General features: G+C 40.3%; 1 protein-coding gene across 1 annotated transcript in view; it reads right to left on the bottom strand.

Annotated features, from left to right (window-relative positions):
• Window positions 1–2,058: 2,058 nt before the first annotated feature.
• Window positions 2,059–26,712, bottom strand: part of LOC143274008 (uncharacterized) — a 201,067-nt gene continuing 176,413 nt past the window's right edge. Inside the window, exon 3 of the mRNA XM_076575088.1 lies at window positions 2,059–3,316. The gene's annotated coding sequence lies outside the window, so the exon portion shown is untranslated. The remainder of the gene's footprint in view (window positions 3,317–26,712) is intronic.

Raw genomic sequence — 26,712 nt, 5'->3', positions numbered from 1 at the left:
GGTAAAGGGGTAATATTAAGTGGCCGGCACATGTCCAACAGCTTGTCAAGAGACTCAATAGTACAGTAACTAAATGCACACCTATGTTTTATATGAAACATTGATGAGTATTTTTGTTTGCAAGATTATCAGCAATTCCTCCTTGTTTCTCTAGATGAAGAAACTGTTCTGGTACTCCCTTAGTAATCTGAGATTATTGTTTTAAGAATCAGAATCATGTGTTGTTTTGTGGTGTGATCAGAGCACCCATGTACACCCAACCCTCCTTTTGGATCTTACTCTCATATGACAATGTTACTTGTCTAAAGAAGTTTGTGTCTGTCCTTGATGTGGGACTTGATGAGTTGGCTTATATGAATGAGCAGAGCTAACGTGATGGTCTGTGTTAATTGCCCACTTGCCAGGATCTAGAATCAACTGGAAGACAGACTTCTGGGCATACCTATGAGGGAATGTCTGGGTTGGGAAAGTCTCTGGACAAGTCTGTGGTAGATTATCTTGATTAGTTAATTGACATGAAATGACACACCTTAAGAATGGGTACACTGGAAAGGGGATCCTAGACCACCTAAAATAGAGAGGGTACACTGAGAACCACCATGCATGCTCTCTACTCCTCAATGCAATTTAAGATATGACCAGCTACTTCAAGCTCCTGCTGCCTTGATATCTTGACCTGTGAGCTAAAGTAAACCCTTTCTCTATTAAGCTATTTTTGTTGGAGTATTTTTATCACAGCAACAGAAAAAGAAACCAAGACAAGTAGACCGCACTTTAAAATATGAGGTAGGCATGAAACTGGCTAATCCCAGGATGCTGTTATGCCCAACAAGAGAAGATCGAGGTAAAAAAAAATATTTTTACTGCCATATATTTGTCTCACTAAAAATCACTTACTGTGAAGCCAGAGAAATAGCTCAGAGGTTAAAGGCATTGAGTTCAGAGGACCTAGGTTCAGTTCCCAGCACCCATGTGCCCTATAGCTTGTAACTCCAGAACCAAGGGATCAGATGCCCTCTGCTGGCCCCCATGGGCACTGCACAATATGGTAAACACTTTGGAACACATACACACATAAATAAAATTCTTCTAAAAACATTCTACTTAAAAGAAAACTATTTATCAAGTTCCACACATCTATAAATTTTCAAAAGAAGACAGGTTTTACTCCAGTTGGCTCTTGGTTTTATGCATTCTTTACTTATTTTAAAGCCACTTTTCCATCCAGCAATATCTCAACCAGAGCAGGAGAGAAAGATCAAACCTCAAACTAGGCACCTTAATTATGTCATTAGCTATAGTTAAGGGTTTGCTGAGGGAAGAAACTGAAGCTATTTGTAAAATGAGGTATGTACTTGTCTCTCGGTTTCAATTATCCATGCTATTTCTAGTCCCTATTGCCATGGATTATCGAGACTTGGATGATCTCAAACTATCATTTTTGAGCACAATTTGGTTACTATCTGTCAGAAATCATAATTAGCGTCAAAAAACATTCAGCTCCACTTTTGTACAAGGCATTGAACTAGCTGTAGCAGTGGGGGCATTTGGGAACAGCAATATTACAGCAGCCTCCTACCAGATGCACATTTTCTTAGAAAATTCAAGTAATGAGTACATAAGTGTACAACCTTCAACGTGATGGGAGGGAAGACTACAAGTATTTTTTTCCTCAATAATTAGATTCAGATTCTTAGGAGTCTGGCTGAAGGCATCAGCAGACATGTATCATCTCATCCAGTTATCCCAAAAGGGAAGTTTGAATGTTCAATTTACACAAATGTGTTGACTTAGGCTTTGCAAATGAAGGACTTTTTTTAAACAGTTCACACTATGCTCCACATTAGGCCCAGCTCTCAGACTCTCTTTGATTGTAGTGCAAAGACTCTCAGCTCTGCCAATTACTGTGTGACCTTAGGCAAGTCACTCACTTAACCTTTCTGAGCCTCTCTTCCTTCATCTTTAAAGTGGGGACAAAAACCTACTCCACAAAGCTGTTATGGGGAAGGAAAAAAGGATCATGTTGGAGGAAAAAATCATTTTATAAAATGCAATGTGTTACATTTTAAAAGGTATTTATTAATTCATTCAAAGGAAATATTAAAGAATCTTTATCCAATGTTGACAAGCATTGAGCATCTAAGTGGCCTTGAACACTGAATAATTTTGTTGAAGTACCACATAGTCTCAAAGACCAATCAACACTGCCAGGTAATTGGAAAACTCTCTAGTTTTAAAATGAAAGCTGAGGTCATCAAAAGTACTCGCCTGCTTCAGAAATCTTGCTCAGGGTAGTGCTGCTTTAGAAGTAGTCACAAGCCATTTTCCAGGATTGCTAAATTAAACACTCCTCAGTCTTTGGAGAGAATGCAGAGTCAAACAGACATAGCCACCACCCCTTTAGTGAATGTGAGGTCTCATCACCGTGTGCACTTTCCCTTATAAAAGGTGGTACACTGAAATTAAAAAGACCTAACAATGGAAGTCTCATGTAATTCTCGCCTAATAAATAGCTGTGTTAAACCATCTTTTTTCCCCACGATCTCCAGTTGCTGATTGTTACCAGACAGCGTCTCTCCAGTATCCAGTTTTTGTATCACATAACTTGATAGAAGGTTTTGGTTCAATTCTGGTAATCTGGGATGGCTGGCTCAGACTAAATAAAATCAGTATTGTAGTACTGGGCAGCATTTTTTTTTTTTAATGCATGCTTCCAAATACTTGTGGGAAATTTCCAAAATGGGTTCTGAGCAGAGGGTCTTTGAGGGGAAAAGGTATCATTAGTGTCTCTCCTGGGCTAATTCAGCCACGAACATTCCACAACTCTCCCAATCAGTATATTAAGCAGATGTGGTCTTTGTCCACCTAGGAAGTTGTGTTAGACCTTTCAACACTTGCAGTCTTTTTATCACTCAGCTGCCAAGTTCCCTAGGGTAATCACAGACAGCTTGTCAATTTAATTGCAAAGAAGCAGGCTTTCTTGTGACCATTCCAATTTTAGCTGCTACTTTAAATTGTACATGAGTGTTCTTCCATGCTGTCTGCCCTTTAAAGGCGTGGACCTCTGCAGCCCTCTTCCTGGTGATGGGGGAAGCCAGGCTGAAGCCAGCTTTGCTGAGGGAGCCGCCCGTGTGGCTTTAAGTTGCTGCTTCAGCACAGGAAGCTCTTCCTTGAGCCCTGTGTGCTGCCATTCCATGCCGGTGCTAAATGGTGTTTTTCCTTTTAAACGTTCCACTTTTGTGCACATCTCCCTCCTTTCTGGGTAATAGAGGATTCATGGGCCATCTGGATTCTGAAACATCTGGGCACCGAGTTTCTGTGGAGGAGAGTTGAAGGGAAGAGACAATCAATGACCGGGTGTCTCCAGAGAGGCTTAAATCAGTGATGGTATTCTGGTCGTATTGCTTTGGGAAAGTTGACACAAAAAGTAAAAGAAAAATAAGACCACACAGACCCAGTGTTCCAGAAATACAGAGAGTACATGAAAGAAAATAGAATTTTTAGATATTAATTGAGGCCAGTCTCTGCTACACACCAATTCTAGGCCCTTTGTTTTCTTCACTGTTGTGAATTTGGGGTTTACTGAATTTAGGTGCACTCTTAGATTTAATTGCTAGGCCTAAATGACTTGAACGTAATACGTTTCACCTTTACTCTGTCAGTCAATTGAACACTTTTATTTTCAAACACGGGCTTGGCGGCACAGACCTGTCATTCCAGCTCCTTAGAGAGCTAAGGGAGGAAGATCACAAGTTCAAGGCCAGCCTGGGCTTATAAAATGACTTCAAGGCAACTTAGGAAGATACTGACTCAAACTAAAAAAGTGGGGAAAAGGTAATTTTAAAAAAAAAAAAAAGAGTTGAAGATGTAGTACAACGCCTAGCTGGTGATGCAACCCCTGATTGCAGTCCCCAGAGCTGAAAAAACCACTTCCATTAAGTACCAGTTACATGTCATCCATAACACTATCACACTGAGAAAGTTCATAATTTGTTAGAAATTGTAGATGTGATGTTACTGAAGTCAACCACGATTTGTTTTCCAGTTACAAAGAAGGAAATTACTATAAATACATAAGCAGTGCTTCTCCAGCCAGTTAAAGGTAGTAAGTACGAACCAGAAAGGGTCTCATTAGGCTTAAAGTTCTCATGCCCAATCCCCAAAAAGCTTGGCTTTTAAGTGTCAGTATGTGCGTGCATGCGCTCGCACGTGTATGCATGTATGGGGGCGGGGGTGGGGTGGGGTGCTGGCAGCATGCATACACGTTTGCATAAAAATCTGCCCGCCTGGAGGCTGCTCTGAGGACCACTCCTTCCAGGCCATCCATCTCGCTGTCGGGCCGTATGCATAGGACTACACAGTTCAGTACAGTCCACTCAGGCGTGGGCCTAGGCCTTATTTACCACCCTCAGCCCGTCCTTGCTGATCCACCATTTTCCTTGACCTCAGAACTGCAGAACCAGAACAAAGGTCAATTGCCCAGCCCGCTCATGAGCTCTCCCACCGTCTCCAGGCTCCTCAAGTCTGCAGAGTCTCTGGAACGGGACCTGATCGGAAGCTCTGACTTGTCTGTATCTTTTACTAGTTCAAAATTTTATTTCCTATCATAGTACTTTCTTGGGTAAAGTGCTTTTAATTAATATTCTCCCCCTGCCTCTGAAAAAAAATTGAAGTTGTTGCACAATGCTTTTAAGAGATACATTTGAAGCCACAGAGCTGTGGTTTTCCTCAAGTCTGTGTATATGGGGGCTCTCCCATACACTTTCTTTCTAAGTAACCTGACTTCTTCAGAACCAGAATAGTTAAAACAAAGACTCCAATAGTAAAATTTGATATAGCAACTACTTTTAATTAGACATACCTACATTTAAATGTAATGACTGTCTGAAATAAGGAAGTATATGGCAGTCTCTGGTTCCTGCCCATTCTTGGTGCCCTTAATTTCCTCTAACTGTATCTTCAGTGAGCCCCACAATGAAGCCCATTATTAGTGTTCACTTGCATGATATCAACCTTGTATGAAGAGAATGAATAAGAAATGAAGTTCTTAGCTATGATCAATTCCAGATTAGCCATTTTCATTTATAAAACTGTTTATTTTACTGTGTCAGCTTGAAGGTCAATCTAACTTTAAATTGCATATTGCAGAATTTCAACAAAGATCTGAGACCTATCTCTGCTTCCTGTAAGACTAAAGGTGAAAAACTCATTCTTGACTGAAATATTAGGCTGGGTTTAAGAAATGGACCAGATCATAGTGATAGAAAACACTTCACTCTGAAGTTGAAACACTGGGGCCTGGGCAGGGACATGATGACATCTGGATGGTTATGCATTCATTGAAAACATTAATCGAAGACAAAGAGTAAGTTCTAGGGGACATGTCTCATCCACTAAGAAATGACTAGCAATTGTAATAGCTTCCATGTATAAAGTGCTCCCTATAGGGTGCTTGTCTCATCATTTTTGGTAGACAGTCTCACTATGTCTCCAGCACAGCTTTGGAGGTAGCTCTGTTGTTATTATAGTTTACAGAGAAAGAGACTGAAGGCCAGAGAGGTCTAGCTCAAATAGGATAAAGGACTCAAACCCAAACAGAAAGACACGGAAGTCTCCATTTGACATGACAAAGCTCTGCACTTAAGCAATGTAAAGGTCACTGTCAGTGTGTGCAGGTATTAAACAAAAAGTAGAAAAAGAAATAGGCCCTGCTACCTGGAACCTCAACATCATCACCCCCACCTATAATTACTCGATTCACATCTGCACCACTGGACGTTCAGCTTCTCATAGGCAGAAACCATGACATAATACAGATGCATAGAATATTACTAGTCATGCTAGAGATCTTTGATGAACACATACTGATTAAACAATTAGTGTATTCATTGTTTCTTGAAATGTGATTTCTTGAGAGGTATTATCTTCTTCTTTTCAAAAGCCAGAGACTTAGTTGGAAAGCTGGCTCAGAAGCTAAAAGGCCTGGAGCTCATTTCTAGCACCTATATCTGATGGTTGATGACCATCTGTTCTAGGGCTCCTAACAACCTCTTCCTGTTGTTACAGGTACCACACATGCATTCATGGTATACACTCATACAGACCCATACACACAAATAGAAATAAAATTTACTTTCTAAACCACAGATTCCAGTAAAAAAGAACACCAGATTTGGAGAGAGATGAATCATATTCTAGCCCTAATGTTACAACATCTGACTTCTGTGGCCTTGGTAAAACCACTAAAATAATGAAGCTGTTTTATCACCTAATCAGTGTACTTCAGTAAGATACATCCTTTAAAGCAATTTTTAGTGCCATAAAAATGTTGTGTTTATTTGTATTGTGATTATAGGTTCTTCTGTTTGGTGATGGAATACCTAAACATGATAAACACAAATGGTTTGGAAATCAACTATTTTGTAGATACCAGGACCAGGAACATCATACTAGAAGTAACACATGCCAAGTGTCCATTTCACTGAAAAGGTCTTGTGCTCAGATTCAGGCTAAATGGGCCTGGTGGTACTTGCTGAAACTTCCTGGAGATGTATCTCATCATCGCCACACTTTACTAATTATGCCTCCAGAGTTAAAGTACCTCTGGACAGATTTAGCCAACAATCACATGCCCTGCAGAAGTGGTTGGGTTTTCTTGTAGCCAAAGGCAGTTGGCCGCTTTACTGAAGTAGTCCTCCTCAGCATTCTGACCATGATGCCCAAAGAACCTGTCTCCATTTCACGGTGGCCTATTTAAGAAGGAGCATTTTATCTCCAGTACAGAAAATAGTTTTGCATTTTGGTTATATGTCTTCCTTACTTGAAAGGGCCAAACTCAGGAATTACAGAGAGAAAAATCATACATGCACTATTTCACATGGAGTGAACCCAGATTTATTTTTTCTTGATGGGAATTTTCGTAAAGCTCACAAAATATATAGTTTTCCTAAATCAGTCAGTTGCAAAAAGGAAGTATGTCTGAATTTAGTGAGTGGTTTAAAGATGGGCTCTCTTGTAATAATGCCTTCCTAAGTAGGAGTACTTGTTAAAATAATTCTCCCACTTTAAATCTCTCTAACACTAATTAGTAGTCCATTCATCCTCAGCTGAAACCCACAATTTTTAAAATATTATTTGAAACTAAATTCTTCTATAATAAAAATAGTGAAAAGTTCTCTATTATTAAGTTTAATAATAGCTGACATAGTTTTAGGATCATAGGCATTCTGTATACTTAAACCAGACTTTAAGATGTGGATAAAATAAAAATACACTATGTATGTATATGAAATTCTCAAAGAATAAATAAAAAGAATATTAAAAGTGACCTTCTTAACATGCATAGAATTAAAAAAGTCTTTAAATGTATTTTGCATTTATTTCCACTATAAATGCTCGAACTTAATCATAATAACATCAGTTTTAGCTATGACCTTGTCAGCAATAGAAATCACTGGAATTTTTAGACTATATTAGTAACCATATCTATTCTAACATCATTTTTTTCATCACTGCCCCAAACTGATCGTTATTAGACTCACTACTAGGAGATTTTATTCAGTGTATTCATAATGGACTCCTATCTCTATATCACAACATTTAAATACTTTTACTAATTGTTTTCCATATAATTGGTTTCCTTTATAATCTTATGTAATACTTTACGCACTTAAAACTTAATTGTGGGAGAGTCCACAGATTCTCCCAAACTGCCAGAAGGGTCTTTGGCTACAAAAATCATTATGGTCCTTTGTTTTTTAATTATCTTAAGCACTCACCAGTTAAGAGCATTTGCTGCTCTTGCAGAAGACCCAAGTTTAGTTGGAAGCACCCACACTGGCCGGCTTGAAAGCACATACATACAACTTCAGCTACAGAGGATCCATGGGAACCCTCACTCACACACACACATACCTCCACACCAACACACACGTATACTCGGCGGGTACCTATACTAAAATAAATCTAAAAACAAAATCAAGTGATGTTAAATAACTTAGTAAACACTACAAAGTCAATTACGCCTCCCTTGCAAATATCTATATTGACTCTAACACTCAGGGTGACTCTGCTTACAGATTGGGCCCTTACACAAGCACTTGAATTAGGTGAAGGCAGAGGGTGGAATTCTGAGTCAACGGGAGCTGTGTTCTTATCAAAAGGGGGGGTTTGGACTTGCTCGCTCTCTCTGCCCTGTGAGGACAAAGGGAAGAAGCAGCCACCAGGAAACAGGGGGTCCTCACCAGAGCCCAACCATGCTAACACCCTGACATCAGCCCTTTAGTCCCCCAAACTGTGAGAAGTTCCTCTCATTAAGACCGCCAGTCTCCATCACTTGGTTATTGCAGCATAGATCTTACACTTTGCCACGCTGGACTCCTCTTCTCTTTAGTTGCAAGCCTGGGTACTATGCAGAGTTCAGCATATTCTTTCTGCTTTTGGGTCCAAAATTCTAAAGGTTTTAATTTTAATAGATATAAAAAGAAACTAACCAATTAGGCAACAATATGAAACATTTTAAACATATTTGTCACTTGTCTCAGACATGGGTGGCAACTGCTGTCACTGAGGTGAGATTCTGTTTCCAACAGCAACACTGCTTTCTTTGGCAATTCCTTTGTGTCCTACTCCCTTCTGGGGCTCTCAACAGCTCTTGGACCACACCAATGGCTTGGCAGGCCCCTGACCCACAATTTGCCCAAGTAGACAGCTGAGTATTCTGACTTTAGGTGGCTAATGGTGGAAAGGGTCCTATATTCTTACATCAGCACTATAACCTACTTCAAATACTATGCCATACCATTTATGGTTAACCTTAAAACTATCACATTAAAATAAAGAGGACTGTCAGTAGAGCAATTCTGTAAATAGCTAAAATTAAACAGAGCAAGAGTGCTGGTGCTAATGCATAAGCAAAGAACCCACTTCCTGCATTTCATCGAGAATTCCTGATAGCAAACTGCAGTATGTTTATTGTACATTAATTCAACACAGCATTCAAAATGAATTTACGCCCTGACTGAGGGTGCAATATTGAAACTAAACATTATTTATTATCTTAATATTAGTAACCATAGTTTAAAAAAAATCACGTTAACAATTCAGAGTGTTTAAGAAAGCTGAGATGCTATGGTTTGACTTCCCAAGCAAGTGCTCATGCCTTAATTTATGCAAGTGTAGCCTATAGCTAAAGGCTTTGTATATTTGTTTCCCAAATGATATTAGTACTCAAAAATAGGACACTCTTCCAAGGGCACCTTATAAGCACAGAACTATAATTTATTTGGCAAATTAAAGCTCATATAAAACGTGCACACTGAGGTACAGATTAACATATTTAATTTCAATATTACCTGCAAACCTATTTTTTCCCCATACACTATTCTAATTAGTCATATAAAATAGACTCTATGTATCACAGACCATTACTTTAGTGGAAATAGAAACTGGATCTGAACTAAATATACTGTAAAAAGATAACAGTTTTATGGAAATTAATACATCCATTTGTATCTAGGAAAAATTGTGTTCTAGTTAAATGGCAGGAGAATATTGAGCATTCAGAACCTTATTGTGGTAAAAGTTGAGACTTTTATGATTTAATAACAGAGTAATTTGCAATCTTGGTAATATACTGATATTTATAAGCTATTTCTAAGTTTTCAAATCCCTAGTAACCATTAGATTCACTTTATTCAGTGGAATTTTCCTACTATGAATATTCACTCCCCCTACAGTTGAACATGCAAATCGTTTATGAGCACTTTATTTAGGAAATGATTCTTTTCCTATTAAGCCTGCACTAGGAATTACCATGGCCTTAGTGCTAAGCTTATTATGCACTAAAAACAGCAGCAAATCAGTGTTGATAAAAGGTGGTGACTGTAAGTAAATCAGAGCTGTGTCTGTGGTGGCACAATTACTAGGCTCTGCGTAAGTTGTCGTTAACTGGAATAAAGCTTTCACCACTTACAATTTCCAGAAGGTCAGAACAAAAGTGAGGTCACCTGACCTAGCCCAGGACATGTAACTAAGGGATTTCTAAGAGCCCTTTTACTACAAGGTTCTCCTTAGATATCAGCCCAAAGATGTCTTCCTCAGAGGAACACTCCAGATCTTAATTATTTCTCCACCCTCAGCTCAGACTGCTACCTCCCTACCTGTGTGCTGAGAAATAGGACAATACATGTCCTAACCTGAAATATGTCCTCTGACTCCATCTGTGTGCTGCTCTCGTGACCTATTGGATTCCCTAAAGGCTCCCTGCCTAATGCCCACCAGTTTTAGGGGAAGAATTTCAGCAGGAGAATTTGAGGAAGATACAAATATCAAAACCATAACAGTGAGATCATGAATTTTTTTTTCTTCAAGACATTTCTCTAAGACTATTTAGTGCTTGTTGGCAAGAAATCCAACATTTCTCAAAAGAATTTTGAAAATATTCTTCAATTCAGAATTCACTGCCCATTGTGTTCATGAAGAATGTCTTCTCCCTTCCAGGTACCTTCCCAAGAAAATGAGAAACTGCATTGCAAACTTAAAGTGTTAGGAAGTGTCCAGAATTCCCTGAGCATGTGCTGTTGCTCTCCTGGCTACTCCTCATAGTGTCAAGAAACCCTGAGAAACCCTGCCAGTCTTGCAATGGCAGTCCCTCGATGCCACTCTCCTGGCCTTGGCATGAGTTCCTAGCTGGGGCCTATTATGGGCTGAATTGTGTTCCCATAAAGTTCATTGATAGAAAGCAACCTCTGGAATCTTGAGATGTGCCTATATTCAGAGATAGAGACTTTAAAAGGTAATTCATTAAAATGGGACCATTTGGACAGTCACTAAGTCAATCTGACTGATATTTTTATAGGAACAAGGGATAAGGACACAGACACCTTGGAAAGACATGGGGACAGGAGAAAACCCCTGCTGGTCCTTGATCTTAGACTTCCAGCCTTCCTGGCTGTGAGCAAGTATATTCCTGTAGCATGAATCTTAAAAGTTCTTATTAATAAAATCAAACTCGAGGCCAGTTATTGGGGTGAATACTGGAAGGTCAGAGAGACAGAATAAGCCACAGCTATCTCACCTTGCCAATTCCTCAGCTGGTCCTGTTTCCTCAGACTGGAAGCTTCTGTGTCCTCATCCCAATGGCTCTCAGCTGAACTGCTACTGGAAAGCCTGAAGTTTAACCAGCCACATGCTTAACCAGCCAAATCTTCTAGTTTCTGGTCCTGACGCCTTATATATCTTTCTGTTTTCTACCACCACTCCCTGGGATTAAAGGCTGGCTTTCTGGGATTAAAGGCGTGTCACCATGCTTGGCTGTTTCCAATGTGGCCTTGAACTCACAGAGATCCAGAGGGATTTCTATCTCTGGAATGCTAGGATTAAAGGTGTGTGCTATCACTGACTAACTAGTGGCTTGTCTGTTCTCTGACCCCAGGTAAGTTTATTAAGGTACACAATATTTTGGTGAACACAATACCACCACAATATTCCAGTAATTTAAGTCTCTCATTTATGCTACTTTATTACAATCTTGCCACAAGACTAATAAAGGGGCAATTATATCACACAAGTCCAACAAGAAAACACCAAGACTGCCCGTGGTTTCCTGTTTTAGACTTCGTCAACCTTTGCTCTATCTAGCTGCTAACATCTTTCAGAAAAGGCAAACACAAAATCCACTATAGCACATTTGAAGATTAAAAAAAAAAAATCCTTCCCCTGTCACTGCAAAATCCTTTACAGCAGCCTCTTCCTCTTTTGGACTCACAGTACATAGAAAACAGCTTGTCATCACTCATTAGCTGCGACCTGTTCTAGCATCGAAAGGCAGGACAGCCACAGCCAGCCACCTGCTCTTTAGCAATTTACTCGTTACTTTATGTGCCTGGTTATCCTCTTTTTCTCAATTTAAAAAGGGCTTTCACAGCTTTCAGTATGAAGGTTGCACCACCAGGCACACCATATTTGGTTCCTATTGTTCCTCACTAATCTCTTACGATTTAATTTTTAGTAAATGACTGTAATATTGGATGGTAGTAGTGTTTCTACCTTGTTTTGATCTAAAGCATCATGCCCTGAGAACCTATTTTCAAGTGCGTCACTGCCCTACTTTATTTTCCTGTTGCTGTGACAAGATGACCTAAACAAAAGCAATGTAAGGGTAAGGAAGGGTGGGCTGATTTTGACTTGCAGTTCCAGGTTATACTCCTTCACAGCTGGAGGCCATAGCACAGGAGCTTAAAGGAGCTCTTCCTTGTAGTGGTATTGTGTTCCCCAAAATATTGTGTACCTTAATAAATTTATCTGGGGTCAGAGAACAGACAGCCACTAGATATAAAGGCTAGAAAATGGTGGCACTCACACCTTTAATCCTAGCATTCCAGAGATAGAAATCCCTCTGGATCTCTGTGAGTTCAAGGCCACATTGGAAACAGCCAAGCATGGTGACACGCCTTTAATCCCAGAAAGCCAGCCTTTAATCCCAGGGAGTGGTGGTAGAAAGTAGAAAGATATATAAGGCGTGAGGACCAGAAACTAGAGGATTTTGGCTAGTTAAGATTTTGGCTGGTTAAGCTTCAGGCTTTCAAGCAGCAGTTCAGCTGAGAGCCATTGGGATGAGGACACAGAAGCTTCCAGTCTGAGGAAACAGGACCAGCTGAGGAAGTGGCGAGGTGAGATAGCTGTGGCTTGCTCTGTCTCTCTGATCTACCAGCATGGACCCCAATTACTGGCCTCGGGTTTGATTTTATTAATAAGAACTTTTAAGATTCCTGCTACACTTCCTATTGCATCAACACTCAGGGATGAAGAGCAATGAATGCATGCAAGTGCTCAGCTCACTTTCTTCACTAGTGCCTAGGGAACGGTCCCATTCACAGTTAAGATGGGTCTTCCTACATCAGTTAATGTAGGAATGTGCGCGCGCGCACACACACACACACACACACACACACACACACACACACACACACACACACACGTGCTCAGAAGCTCATGGGTAATTCTAGATTTTGTCCCATTAATAATTAACACTAACCACCACCAACCATCCACCCGCTTTCTCCCATGTCTATGATAAATATGTGCTATATGTTTTAAGCAGCAGCTTCCATTGCACTATTCTTGAAAGGCTTACTAAAGTTATTTCCAATGAAGGGGTTTTAATTCCTTGTTTTAAAGTCTTTCTTCCTAGCCTTCTGAAAGGCTGTTCCCAAGTTCATAATCTTTATGTGAATCTTTTTAATGCAGTCCCTGACTTCCTCTCCTACCTCATTTCAGATCATCTTCCACATGCACACCACATTCTTCTTTCACCTACACTCTTCTCATCAAAAACCCAGGTCCCCACCCTGACTCCAATAAACTGCTGGGACCACTTTCTTCCTTGGGTCTCTTCTCTCAATCTTCTCCCTTTTAAATGCCAACCTTCCTGTCTTTCCTTCAAGTCTCTTTGGAGGAATTACCCCTGGAAAAGGTCATCCCTGACTTCTTGTACCACAGAGCTATGAAAAGATGTTATTCAAAAAATGTTATTGTATAACTGCAATTACACATTTGTTTCTGTAAGTCTGCCTTTAGGCTATAGCACAAAGGCACTTGGGGGGCCACAGAGCTACTACTTTATGTCTTTGGTAGTCTAGTTCATCTCACGGCATCAACATAGTGGCAATTGCCAAAGGTCCAGATCTACTCCAGATTTCCCTCCCAAACTCCAGATTCAAATGCCTGCCTACCTGTTTGACAGCTGCCATAGATAAGGCTATAGACGCAGAAAACAGCATTCCTTTTCTTGGAAAGCTCTTCCGCGCCCCAACCCTGCTCCCTACCTTTCCCTCAGTGAAGCTTGTGGCAATGGAGCAACATCTTTCCAATGTTCCATATGTACAAAAACAGCAAAACACAACAAAGAAAGCCCCTCAGAGTCCCCTTTCACGTGTCTCCCTTTCCTGACTCAACTCTCTTGGTTCTGCATTCAAAATATGCTCAAATTATTTTTATTTCTTATCTTGTTTTACTGCCTTTTCCTTGGTCTGAACCGCCATCACCCATTCCTCTTCTGGATTAATGCCTTGGCCTTCTAACTGGGCTTCCAGCTAACGTGGCCCCTTTATAGTCCATCTCAAAGCAAATGCTGGGTGATGCTTTTCAAACCCAGGGAAGACTGCGGCACTTCTTTGCTCAAAGCCCTGCACTGTCTCCCCACTTTCCTACCTGGTTTTCTGTCTTCACTCTGTTCCAGCTCCACCAGCTACTTTGTATTTCCTGGGGGCCACGTTTCTGCCCTGTGATCTCTCTGTGCACTGGCAGTTCCCTGTCCGAATGCTCTCCACCCAGATACCCTCTTTCAAAGCCTTGCTCCAGTATCACCTTCCTATCTCCCCCAGCAACACCCTCCATCCTCTATCCGCCTCACTCAAATCTGCATATCTTTCTAATGAACAATTAAACATTCTAAGCCCTGATATCATCTACTAATTTCACTTTTTTATTGCCCCACTGGCCAGCATTCGAAGTCTTTCATATATTTGAAGTAGCTAAAATACAGAGGATGCCCCACTGTGTGGGGGATGAACATGGAGAAGCTTTGTCTGTAAACTGCAGTTTGTATGTGTTTCCAAGGTTGTTTTAAGGATAACTAAAACAGTGAGCATGAAAGAAGAGGGTCCCTAGTGACAGATACCCAAGTCTTTCTTCTTCCCCAAAAAGTCACCACTGACATCAATGGTATGTTTTTTATGTAAATATACTCATAAAATACAGTCATGTTTTAAATGAGCTTTTAAAAAATAATGAATCACATTGTAATATTAAAAACAAAAACCCTTTGTGGCAGGTAAACCATGATATGAGTGTTAGATGATTATAACCCAATGGGAATTAAAGGACTCTGAAAACAAATGCAAAATGACATGTTGCACAGTGACCACATAGCTTAACTCCAGAATGAACCTTTTCTGCAAAAGGAATACTCTACACAAATATAAACCAATGCAATTTCCAAAAGGTTGAGGCAAAGATTGGGAAAAACAAACTCGCTTTGCTAAGACATAGTCTATTTGATCTGCAGTTCTCCATGTGTTCCGAGGGATTCTCACAGGATTTATATTCAATTTCTGGGGGGGAAGAAAGGCCAAAAGTGCTAGACTAGGAAACATCACAAATGGGATGTTTTCCCCTGTTTACATCTCATGTCTACTTCTAATTTCAGAATTGATGCAAATCATAATTTTTGCTGCTTATTTCTAAAACATTGGTGTGGCTATTTTTAGACTCGTTCACTGGGTATCTCATCTGTGTTGTCTATATATGATAAACATTCAACAATGTCTTCATGAAAAGTTTTAGTTGAATTTTGAGCTGTTTTTACCAAGTAAAAGTTGCTTGCTTACCACCAGAGTAAATTATGCCACTTTCCCCCCAAGACCTCACTTTATAATTCCTTTTTGTATCATTGTCAATTTCTGCATAAATTTACAGTCTCTATCAATATTTTTAATTAATTATGCTTTCTAAATGAATTAAAATAGTTCTGTAATAACAGGCATGATGTAGTTTAACCCAATAAATCTAGCAAGGAATGTTGAAGAATTGAGTCAATGAAGCCATGCGAGGTACCACTGCCAATTCAGCTATCAAAAGAAATCCATTAGGATGGGGTTTATTATAAAGTACATTCAGCACATTCATTATTAATCCACACTGCAATGCTTTTACCAAAAGCTTGTCCTTAAGTTGCTTTGTTTCCCCATGTTTAAACAGTTAGATTCCATGGTTTTGTAATCTAAGATTAGTATTCGGCGCCTTGATCAAATTCCCAAAGTTCTGTAATGTCTCCGTTTAGTGCCAGTAAACCCAGATGGAGGTGGCTTTTAGTGCAGTTATTAAGTGTGAGTTTATTAATGTTATCTATTAAGCCCACACTACACATTGCTCATATAAGAACTTTCATAATTGTGCTTGACAAACGCACCATGCGAGTCTAAAAGGTTGCAGGATAAAATGGAGACTTTAGTATATAAACTAAAACACGTTGTTGGCACTTGGAAAGCACCCTGGACACAGAATTCTGAATCACTAAGTGTATATTAAAGCAGAACCTCTCGTCAATAAGGATTTTTAAAGGATAGGCACAGTTTCCTAAGATGAACCTTAACTAAAACTCACAAAAGAAGAAAGAAAGGAAGCCAGGAAATGTAAGTGTTCCCCAGTTGGGCTTGGGAGAAAGAAGTAGGTGGAGCTCCTGTATCCTAGGGCACATAGGAGCCAAGCTACACAGAGAGATCACCCGTGTTTAGATAAGTCTCTACGTGGAAAGCAGATCCGTTTGCTTTCAATGCTCAGAGCAAAACACCTGAGATTCTGACTCACAGATTAGGCGTTTGAAAAGCGAGAATGGACAATCTACCTTCAGTGAGAGCCTTAGGCAGCCTCTTAGCATCTAAGAAACTAGAAAAGGAGAAGGAGAGTGTTCTAGAGAGTAAACAGAAGCCAGTTCATTAAATAACTAAACAATTCCTGAGAGAAAGGCGTGAATCCATTCATGAGGGCATCTGATGCCATAACCCACACCCATCCTGCCAACAGAATCACACTTAAGAATTAAAGCTCAGCCGGGCGGTGGTGGCGCACGCCTTTAATCCCAGCACTCGGGAGGCAGAGGCAGGCGGATCTCTGTGAGTTCGAGGCCAGCCTGGTCTACCAAGTGAGTTCCAGGAAAGGCGCAAAGCTACACAGAGAAACCCTGTCTCGAAAAAACCAAAAAAAAAAAAAAAAAAAAAAAAAAAAAAAAAAAAAAAAAAGAATTAAAGCTCTACACATAAAACTTTTGTGGGGGCACACTCAACCCACAGCAAGACAATCAAAATCCATGTTCCTACTTTCTACAGAGTGGTCCAGAAAACAGGTGTCCCTGGTATGTCCTCCCCAGATGCTGATGTCTATATTAAAAACCTGAGAAGTAGCCTTGTTCACATTTCTAAAACTTAACCTGTATCCTAAGGGGGGGGGGGGGGAAATAACCTATAGATGGAGTGTCAAAAATATTTCACAGACCTCATATTTCTAATATTATTTCATTGGATGGTTTTATTTTGAAAGTCACATTTATTTGAAAAGCTAAAAAGACAGTGGCCTTCACAATGTACTGCACAGGTTCTGCATGCAAGGCCTGAGACGGGCACTGTACTTGTTACTTTTGTTGCTGCTGTAGCTGAAATACCTGAGGCAAACCCCTTAAAGGAGGAAGGGTCTACTTTGGCCAGTAGTTTTAAAGGGTTCTGATGGTGTAGGGGAGAAGGCACAGCTCAGGCTGCTTCACAGCAGGAGGTCTGTGCTGCAGAGGAGTGTTCACCTCTTGGTCAGCCTGGAAACAGAGAGAGAGAACACCAATACTCCTTGCTGACTTTCCTCGTTTTCCCCTTTTATTCTGTCTGGTCCCCCAGCCCACAAGATGGTGCTCCTTACATTCATTGTGGATTTCCCCCTTCATTCAGGGTGAGACTTCCTCTTGGAAACCCAGAAGTGAGCCTCAGCCTCTGAGATCATTACAAATCTAGTCAAGTTGACAGTGAAAAATCACTGCTAGCACTCACTGTGAAATCATACCTGGAGGTCTCTACACAGACAATGGACTGGAGACAAGCCTTAGCCTCCTCCCCTTCCATCATGAAGATGACAAGTTTGGTGGAAAACAAGGGTCCTAGCCTCCCAGACAATGTGCAAAATGGTCAAGAAGACCCAGAGGTCAGACTAAGTTGTACACTTAGAGACATGGTATAAAGAAGCTTTTGTGACAAAATGATCTAGAATGCCAACATGGTCCTTTCCCTGAACCCCAATTCTTCACAAAAGTTCAGAGACAAAACCATGGAAATAAGAAATCTGCAATCAGGAAATGAAAACAAAACAAAACAAACAAAAAAACCCTGTGATATTATTAAGGGCTCTGTGTGAAACAGCAAAAGCCAAATATGCTCTGTGGGCTCATTTCAGGAACCGATAAAAGTGAAGTGAAAGTGAGCATCTCTTTAATGGGCTGGAGAGTTATTCACTGCATGCTGCATGGACTGGCAACTATGAAAACATCTAAAATGGTGGTGATGTCACCTCCTGTGGTGGTTAATACTCATTGTCAACTTGACAGCATCTAGAATTGCCTGGGATTTGGGGGCATGTCTGTAAGGGATAGACTAGGCCAATGGAAGGTGGGAAGAGTCCCTCTAAAAATAGGAGGCACCATTCTATGGGCTGAGGTTCTAGACTGAATAAAAAATGAGAACGGTAAATGAGCAGCACCTCTCTCTCTCTCTCTCTCTCTCTCTCTCTCTCTCTCTCTCTCTCCTCTTTCTTTCTCCTCCTTCTCTCTCTCTTTCTCTCTCTCTCTCTCCTCCTCCTCCTCCTCCTCCTCCTCCTCCTTCTTCTTCTTCTTCTTCTCTCTCTCTCTCTCTCTCTCTCTCTCTCTCTCTCTCTCTCTCTCTCTCTCTCTCTCTCCTTCCAGTTGCTTCACATTCCTGACTCAAAATAAATTCTTCTCTCTTTAAGCTGTTTAAATGGAGCGTTTGATCCTAACAATGAAAACATTAGCTAACACATTACCCTATCCACAAATCCTGGAGCCTGTTAAGGAGCACAAAGAGATAATGACATGTCACTACATTATGGGAGAGTCCTTCACATTCCCTCTACTTCTTTCTACCCAAGGACTTTTTGCAATAATTGAATGGGGCTTGTGACAGAGGTGGAAGAATCCAATTGAATTTACTCTTTGTCTCTTCCTGGGACCTTATTTAATTTCTTGACAGGTTAGAGGATATTTCTACTGCACCATTTCTTCCCTGATGTGGAACCTCAAGCATCCTTTAGCAGACCCTAAAGTAACAGAGAATTCAGCCTAACTTTGGAATCCGAACAAAATCTTCATGCCTAAATCAATAGGCATCCCCCAGAAATCACATATACAGAGACACAAAAAAAAGCTGATTGTGAAAGTAAATTATTCCTTCCTTGAATGTTTTTCCCTAGTTGGATATACCTAACAGGTAAAACTAGGTCAAATAGACTGAACTTTTTGATGCATCTTACCCATTAGTTTATGTGTGTTCTTTACATCCTTTTTTTATGTGTATGAATGTTTTGCTTGCATGTATGTATGTGCATCATTTGTGTACCTGGTATCCATGAAGGCTGGCAGAGATCATCAGATCCCTGGAACTAACATTAAAGATGGTGTAAGCTACCATGTGAGGAAGGAATCAAACTGAGGTCCTCTCCAAGAACAACTGCTCTTTAACCACTGAGCCATCTCTCCAGCCTCATTCTATGTATCTTTTGTTAAGAAACTCAAATGTACTACAGTAAATCATTTGCTAAGTAGAGTCTTAACAAAGCTTAAACACATGCAGCTTAAACCTATCTCCATCTTTTTATTCTCAGTTTTCCTGATTGTGCCACTTATTGACAGACCTTAGAATCATCCATCTAGATCATCCATCTAGAAAGGTCATCCATTTAGAAAGAGGGAGGATTTACTACTCATCAAGATTTGAACCCATGTGTTGATCTCCAGGGTGGTGATATTGGAAGGTAATAGAACCTGTGGAAGGTAGGGTCTTGTGGGAGGCTCTTAGTTCACTGGAACATGCCCTTGGAGGACAGTATAATGCTCCTAGCAACATGTTATGTCTGTCTTTCCTCTCTGGTCACAAAGCATGAGGCTTTGCCCCACCATGTGATCCTGCCAGGAGGTGTCACCTTGCCACAGGCCCAAGTGATCTTCAAACCAGAACCTCCAAAACCATACCTAAAAAATACTTCTACTTTTCATAAGTTAACTGTCCAATGAACAAAAGCTGACTGAAACATTATCACCTCACACTTTGTCGGCACAGTTTACCCCAAAGTTTTAGGTCAAAGAGCCCTCAGCAACTGTAGGTGCCCTCTATGGCCATTGTGAGAGTGGATTGGAGCTTTCTCTTTATATTTTAAAGGACTTAAGATATGACAGTTGAACCAATGCCTCACCATAAAGTGCAAGGAAAATGACAGAAAGAGTGACAGACAAATTAAAGAGTAAGTTCTGTTTAGCAATTTTGGGTGACAGCACTTAAAATTTTTAGCTCTAGAGTTGTTTAGGAATGACAGTACGCCGCTGAGAAAGGCAGCTTACCCATTATAAAAAAGGAATTTATGTGCGAACTTAGAAAAATCAGACCTTAAAAGTAGAAAAAAATAATCTTTACATGTTATTTAAATAGTAACCCATTAACCTTTTATACAGTCTTTCAAGTTGTCTGTCGCTACTTTTCATCATGTTTGAATCGAGTGACTCAGATTTTGTCTCACAGTTCCTATAGGAATGTCACTAGAAATTGAATCTCACATCCATTAAGGTCATTTCCCCAATCTCTAATCTCTGACCACAAGAAGGCATCAAGATGGAGGTTCCCTTTATAATGCTCTCTGCCTTGTGATAACAAATGACACCCAAACTTGTGTATCTCTCATTACAAAAGAAAACTGATGACTTACTGGACAGGAAAGATGGCTCAGTAGGCAAGAGCATTCGCTATGCAAGCATGAATTACAATATTCCTAGCACCACCTAAAAATCCAGGAGTGGCCCCAAGCTCCTCTAACTGCAGCATTAGAACAGTAGGAACATGAGGATCACTGGGGTTTTCTAGGCACCAGCTTAGCTCAGGTTCAGTAAGAGACCCTACATCAAAGAGTGAGAACAACAATGGTGGCACAGGACATCCTCCTGTGGTCTCTGTGCCTGAGCACACATGCACACACACCATACACATACTACATGCACATACTCATGTCAAAAATTAATAATCATTTACTAAGAAGTCAAGAAGTACTGGAACTATGCACTTTTGACCCATCCTTCTCTTACATACACCGGACACTAAAAGAAGTCTTGGTGGGAAAAGGAAAGAAGGGGGAGTTACAATGGGAGGGAAAGACTAATGGCAGTTTCTGAACACTGACTCTGTAGTCGTTTTAAGAACTTGAAACACAAGGAGGTAAGCAGAGGAAATATTCCTTTTTCATTGGGATTTACTGAAGTATGTATCCAGCCAGGCTATATTTGTGCCCATTACCTTCTGGTTTTTGCACATTGAGCCTTCAATCACAAATAATCCTGCTGCCAGCAACTGAGACCAATGGCTCATAAGTAAAGACATTTTTAAAACTGAGATTTCCTCACTGCAGAGAAACTCTGGAATAAAGCCATAACCTTCTTGCTCCTCTGCGTTTTTCACTCAGAAGGTTTGAAGTCAGAGTAGCTCCTAAAATGTAAACAACAAGATGTTACTCATAATCAAAAGATGAGCGCAGAGGTCCACGCCAGGACCTACTTGTCATCTAAAGAGATAGATCAGTCCCCAAGTCTGTCCAAGTACAAACAAGTTTTAGGAAGTTTTGTGTGAATTTGAGCCAAGTTTTTATCTAGTCCATATCTCAAAGACTTTATCCATCTCTGTGCTATAAACTTTCGAATAACAATGGAAACTTTGGTTATAAGAAAAAAGGGAAAGAGAAAGAAAGGACTTATGCAGCTGAAGACTAGGTGGGCAGAGAGTCTATATACACTATAGACTGAATTCCAGCCTCCATATCAGACAACCTCATAGTGAAGATGAAATCAGACCATATTCTTCAGGCCCAAACTACAGGCTCATTTATCCTCATTGTCAACTTTACTGAATTTTAGAATGATCTGGAAGACACACCTCTGGGCATGTCTATGGGGGAGTTCTCTTCCACTGAGATGGAACTGAGGAAGGAAGACCTGCCTAAATGAGGGACAGATACTCAGACTCAATAAAAAGGGTGTGGGAGCAGCAAGATGAAGGTACTTGCCACCAAGCCTGAATTTGATCCCCCAAACCCACCTGGTAGAGAGACAGAATGGGCTCTTGCAAGTTGTCCTCTGGACTCCATGCACACACCATAGCATGTGCATGTTCATACAATAAATAAGTATAAATATTATCAAAAGAGGGGGAAGGGAGCAGAAGGCCCACTGAGCAGCAGCGCTCATCTCTCTGCGCTTCCTGATTGTGGGTGTGATGTGACCAGCTGCCCCTGCTCCTGCTGCCCCCCACACACACACACAGTCGACTGTACTGTCAAACTGGGAGTTGAGTCAGAAGAAAACTTTACCTCTTAGGTTGCTGCAGCCAAGCATTTTACTCCCGTGGTGAAAAAAGTAACTAAGAGCATCTTACAGGCATCTCCCCTTCATTTTTCAGGGCTTTGCTATTGGTTCCAGTGTTCCATTTGAAATCAGAAAAGAATTATACTTTATAAACGACAGGGTGAAATATATGCCCTTTATTTCTACTGTTTGGGAGGGATTTGTAGACCAGTGCTAACTATTATTGATCATATTGTATCATTACCAACTCTAAGGTGGTTCTCCACACTCACTATTTTATACTTTCAAAGCAATAAAAGCAAACAGCCATCCCAGGATTTTTTTGTGTTCTTTCCCTATTCCCACAGCCTGAATTTTATTTACTGCTCCGTTTCTATCTTTTCGAGTTGGTATGAAGGGGGAAATAAAACCATATAACATTTTTAACAGTTGCAGCAAAAGTAATGATCCCTCAAAATTTAATTTAAAAGATCTCTAAAATCATGACTAGAAATAGATTTTCTTAACCTGAGAAATATTGTAAGCCTGTAGCAATCGTCATATTTAATGATTAAAAATTACAGACTAATTCCCAGCTAAAGCACAAACAAAACAATACTTACTAGCTTAGCATCCTTGTGTCACAAAATCTGTTCAAAAAGTCTTATAATAATGTGATAATAATAAATGAACTAAAATATATAAAAATTAGGAAACAAAAATTGCATCACTATTCGGTATATCTATTTAGTATATCTTAAAGAACATGCAGAAAAACTTGCAGAAATGAATGAGATTTGAGAAACGGTATTAAATAAAAGTAATTTGACCAGATAACATATAAAGAAGCCATTGGGTTTATTCACATTCCCAATTGTTTTTCATATATTATAAAGGGGTAATATTGGCCAATTTAATACAATGGTCCTTAGTAATGATACATATTTTTGCAGAGGAAAATTTCTGTACTAACATACAGAAAATTTAAGTAGCCTGCTATTATGGGTTGAATTTTACTTTCCAAAAAGGATGTTGAAGCTCTAATCCCTGCCCCCCCCCAGTACCTATGAATATGACCTTATTAAAAAGTGGATCTTTGCAGAGATGATTAAATAAAAATGAAGACTTCAGTCAAGGTTCCCTAGACAGCAAGAAACAATAAGGTGGAGAGACACAGACAGATATAAAGCTGTAGAGGGGATTAGGGGAATTGGCTAATGCCATCAAGGAGGCTGAGAAGTACCACGATAGGCCAGCTGTAAGCTGGAGACCCTGAGATGTCAGCTGCATGGCTCAATCCCATCCCCAAAGCCCCACAAGCATGGAAGCCTGCAATGTAGCTCAGCCAGAGATGGAAGGCTTGAGAACCTGTGCAAGTGGCAGTGGGAGTTGGGAGGGGGGGTGGCTGGCACAAACTTCAGAAGGTAAAGGCAAGAAATTTTGGCATTTTTAACTTGTAGGTTAGGAAAAAGATGGGTGCTTCAGCTGTAGGGGGAGTAGAAAATAATTTACCTTTTCTTGCCATTGTGTTCTGTCCATCCCCCCAATAACCAGCTGAATGGGCATCCCCCACATTGAAGACAGATCTTCCCCCATGCAGTTCACCAGCTCACACACCAATCTCCTCTGGAACACCGCTACAGTCCTATCCCGAATGGGGCTCTGCCAGTGCTCTACGAGTTCCTTAATCTGATCCAATTAGTGTCAAAAGCACCCAGCCCGTGGTCATCATAGGGCACTTCCTGAAACAACATGGTCTTGCCTTTATGGAAAGCACGAAATTTCACACACATGCAAGGAGGACACCATGGGTCGGAACAATGAAGACAGATATTAGAGCTATGCAGGTACAAGTCGAGGGACATCAACGGCAGCCGACAACTTCCAAAAGCTAGGAAAAGGGAAAACTTCTAAAGGATGCTTCTGCAGTTTTCAGAGGGGATGAGGCTCTGCTGACGTCTGGACTCCAAACTTCTAGCATCTTCAGGATAATAAGTCACTCCCTTTCAGCCTCTGAGGTTCTGGACTTTTGTTATGACATACATGAATGTATCATACAGTTAGTGGCATGATAATGCTGGGGCACAAAATGAGCATACCCAAATCAGTATCGTGTAACAGATTAGAAATTACGATTTAAAAAGAGATAACTTGTGGTGAGATCTTGTTGTACTCTAATAAAATTTACCTGAAGATCAGAGAACAGAACAAGCCAGTAGATTAAACATAGAGGTCAGGCAGTGGTGACACACACCTTTAATCCTAGCACTCAGGAGGCAGAGAGCTGTCTGGATTTCTGTGAGTTCAAGGCCACCCTGGGCTACATGAGATTGATCTAGTCTAGGAGAAAAACAGAGCCAGGCAGTGGTGGCACACACCTTTAACCCCAGTATTTGGGAAGCACACACGCCATTAATCCCAGCACTAGGAAGGTTGAGACAGGAAGTGAAATGGCTGGGTGGAGAAAGGCATATAAGGCACGAGGAGACAGGAACTAGAGAGCCTTTCGGCTGAGGACTCAGAGGCATTCAGTCTGAGGATTCCTGGAAACAGGATCGGCTGAGGAGTTGGTGAGGTGAGAAGTGGTTGTGGCTTGTTTCCTCTGATCTTTCAGCATTTACCCCAATATCTGGCTCAGGCTTTTATTATAAGACCATTAGGCTTCATGCAACAATAACTAGTCACAATTACACCACTACTGGGTATCTTCAAATGGCTCTAGTGAAAATGTTTAGGATGCAGCCAATTTGTACTATTTGTGATAAACATCTTCAGTGTCAGTGCACCAAATTCCAAACTACTGTTCCTGGATTTTATATAAGGGTTCTGTTCTTTTAGGCTTCTGGACACAATATTATCATCAATTAATCAATATATAATATTGGCTTTTGATATTTTTCTTAATATATACTGTTAACTCATTCACATTGTACATGAAGTCACATCACACCTCATGTCTAAATGAAGCTTTACCTAAGGTATCTTTAGCCTTTTTGCTCTTAGGAATATGGCAAGTCAGTCCAATGCTTGAGGGTCATTCTAAACAGAAGAATGACTAGCAAAAACTGCAGAGACATGGGAGACATAGACCTGCCTAAAACACAAAAGGACTTGTATGTTTGCAGTATGAGACCTAAAAAAAAAAAAAAGGCCATGGATTTTCTAATTAGCTGGGAATGTGCATGCCTGTCTGTAAGGCACTGAAGTTTTAGTACTATTTACTTTAAGAATTTTTTTTTGTTATTATTATTTTGGTTTGGGGTTTTTGGGGTGTTCTTTTGTTTGTTTTGGTTTTGGTTTTGAAGTCAGGATTTCCCTGCTAACAGCCCTGGTTGTCCTGGAACTCTCTTTGTAGACCAGGTTGGCCTTGAACTCAGAGATTCTCAAACTCAAGAGACCCACCTGCCTCTACCTCCTGAATGATGCAGTTAAAGGCATGCACCATTACCGCCAGCTTCGGCACTATTTGCATGTCCACAAACACCAAAGAAAACTCAACATGCATTGATATCAGGGTTGCAAATAAATTTTAGAATGTAGGTAGGTAAATTCACAAATACCAAATCCCTGAAAAATAAGGGCCAACTTCACTCCTGGAGGTAGCGGGGGGGGGGGGGGGACTATAAAATTTTATACAGACCAAAAAAAAAAAAAACCCATAATGAGTTGAGATGTCAGTGGTGACGAATGAGCAGGCACAATTATAAAGCTATCAACTCTGCCATAAGTTAATCTAAAGAGTATTTTTGTGGACCATGCAGAGTTGATCCTAAAATTCATAGGGAAAGTCAACAAACAAGAAACAATCAAATCATTTTTGAGAGGTTAGGTGTAGAAAGGCTGGAGAGGTGGATCAGTGGGTAAGAACGTTTTCTGCTCAAGCATTAGAACTTGAGATGAGATCCCAACTCCCATTAGAAAGCTGGGCAAGGCTGCTCAGGTGCCTGAAAATCAAGTGCTGTAGAGGCAGAGGCAGGGGGTTCCAGAGCACTCTGGTCATCAGCATGGATGCAGGATCAACACAAAACCTGGTCTCAAAGGAATAGGACAGAGAGTGGTAGAGAAGGGCATACCAGGGTTTCTCCTGACCTCTTCATGAATGCTCAGGATCATACCTGCACCACACATGTACATACACACACACACACACACACACACACACACACACACACACACACACACACACACAGTAATACATCAAAAAGAAAGACAGTTATGTGTAGATAGATGCTTTTTCTACCAGGTAGTAGAATTTAGAATGAAGTTCTCTTTATGAAGAGAACATAAATTTAACACAGCTTCAGTTTAACAAAATGGGGGAACACAGAAGATGGAAAGCAGGAACTGACATATACTTGTACAGAAATGCTGACGTGGAATTCTAAATCGAAGAAAAAAATGTAATTATAATATGATTAGAAGCAGTAAATTATCCATGTAAAAAAAATGATCAATTTCTTCCTCCTATATATTTGGAAATAAATTGGAGAACAAATGAAAGTCTGAATACACTAAGTAAACTTTTATATTTAGAAAACACAGAGAAGATTGTTTATTCTCTAAGA

Source organism: Peromyscus maniculatus, chromosome 6 (assembly GCF_049852395.1).
Source record: "Peromyscus maniculatus bairdii isolate BWxNUB_F1_BW_parent chromosome 6, HU_Pman_BW_mat_3.1, whole genome shotgun sequence".
Taxonomy (NCBI): domain Eukaryota; kingdom Metazoa; phylum Chordata; class Mammalia; order Rodentia; family Cricetidae; genus Peromyscus; species Peromyscus maniculatus.
The sequence above is the reverse complement of the archived record's forward strand: the minus strand, read 5'-3'. Positions and strand labels throughout refer to the sequence as shown.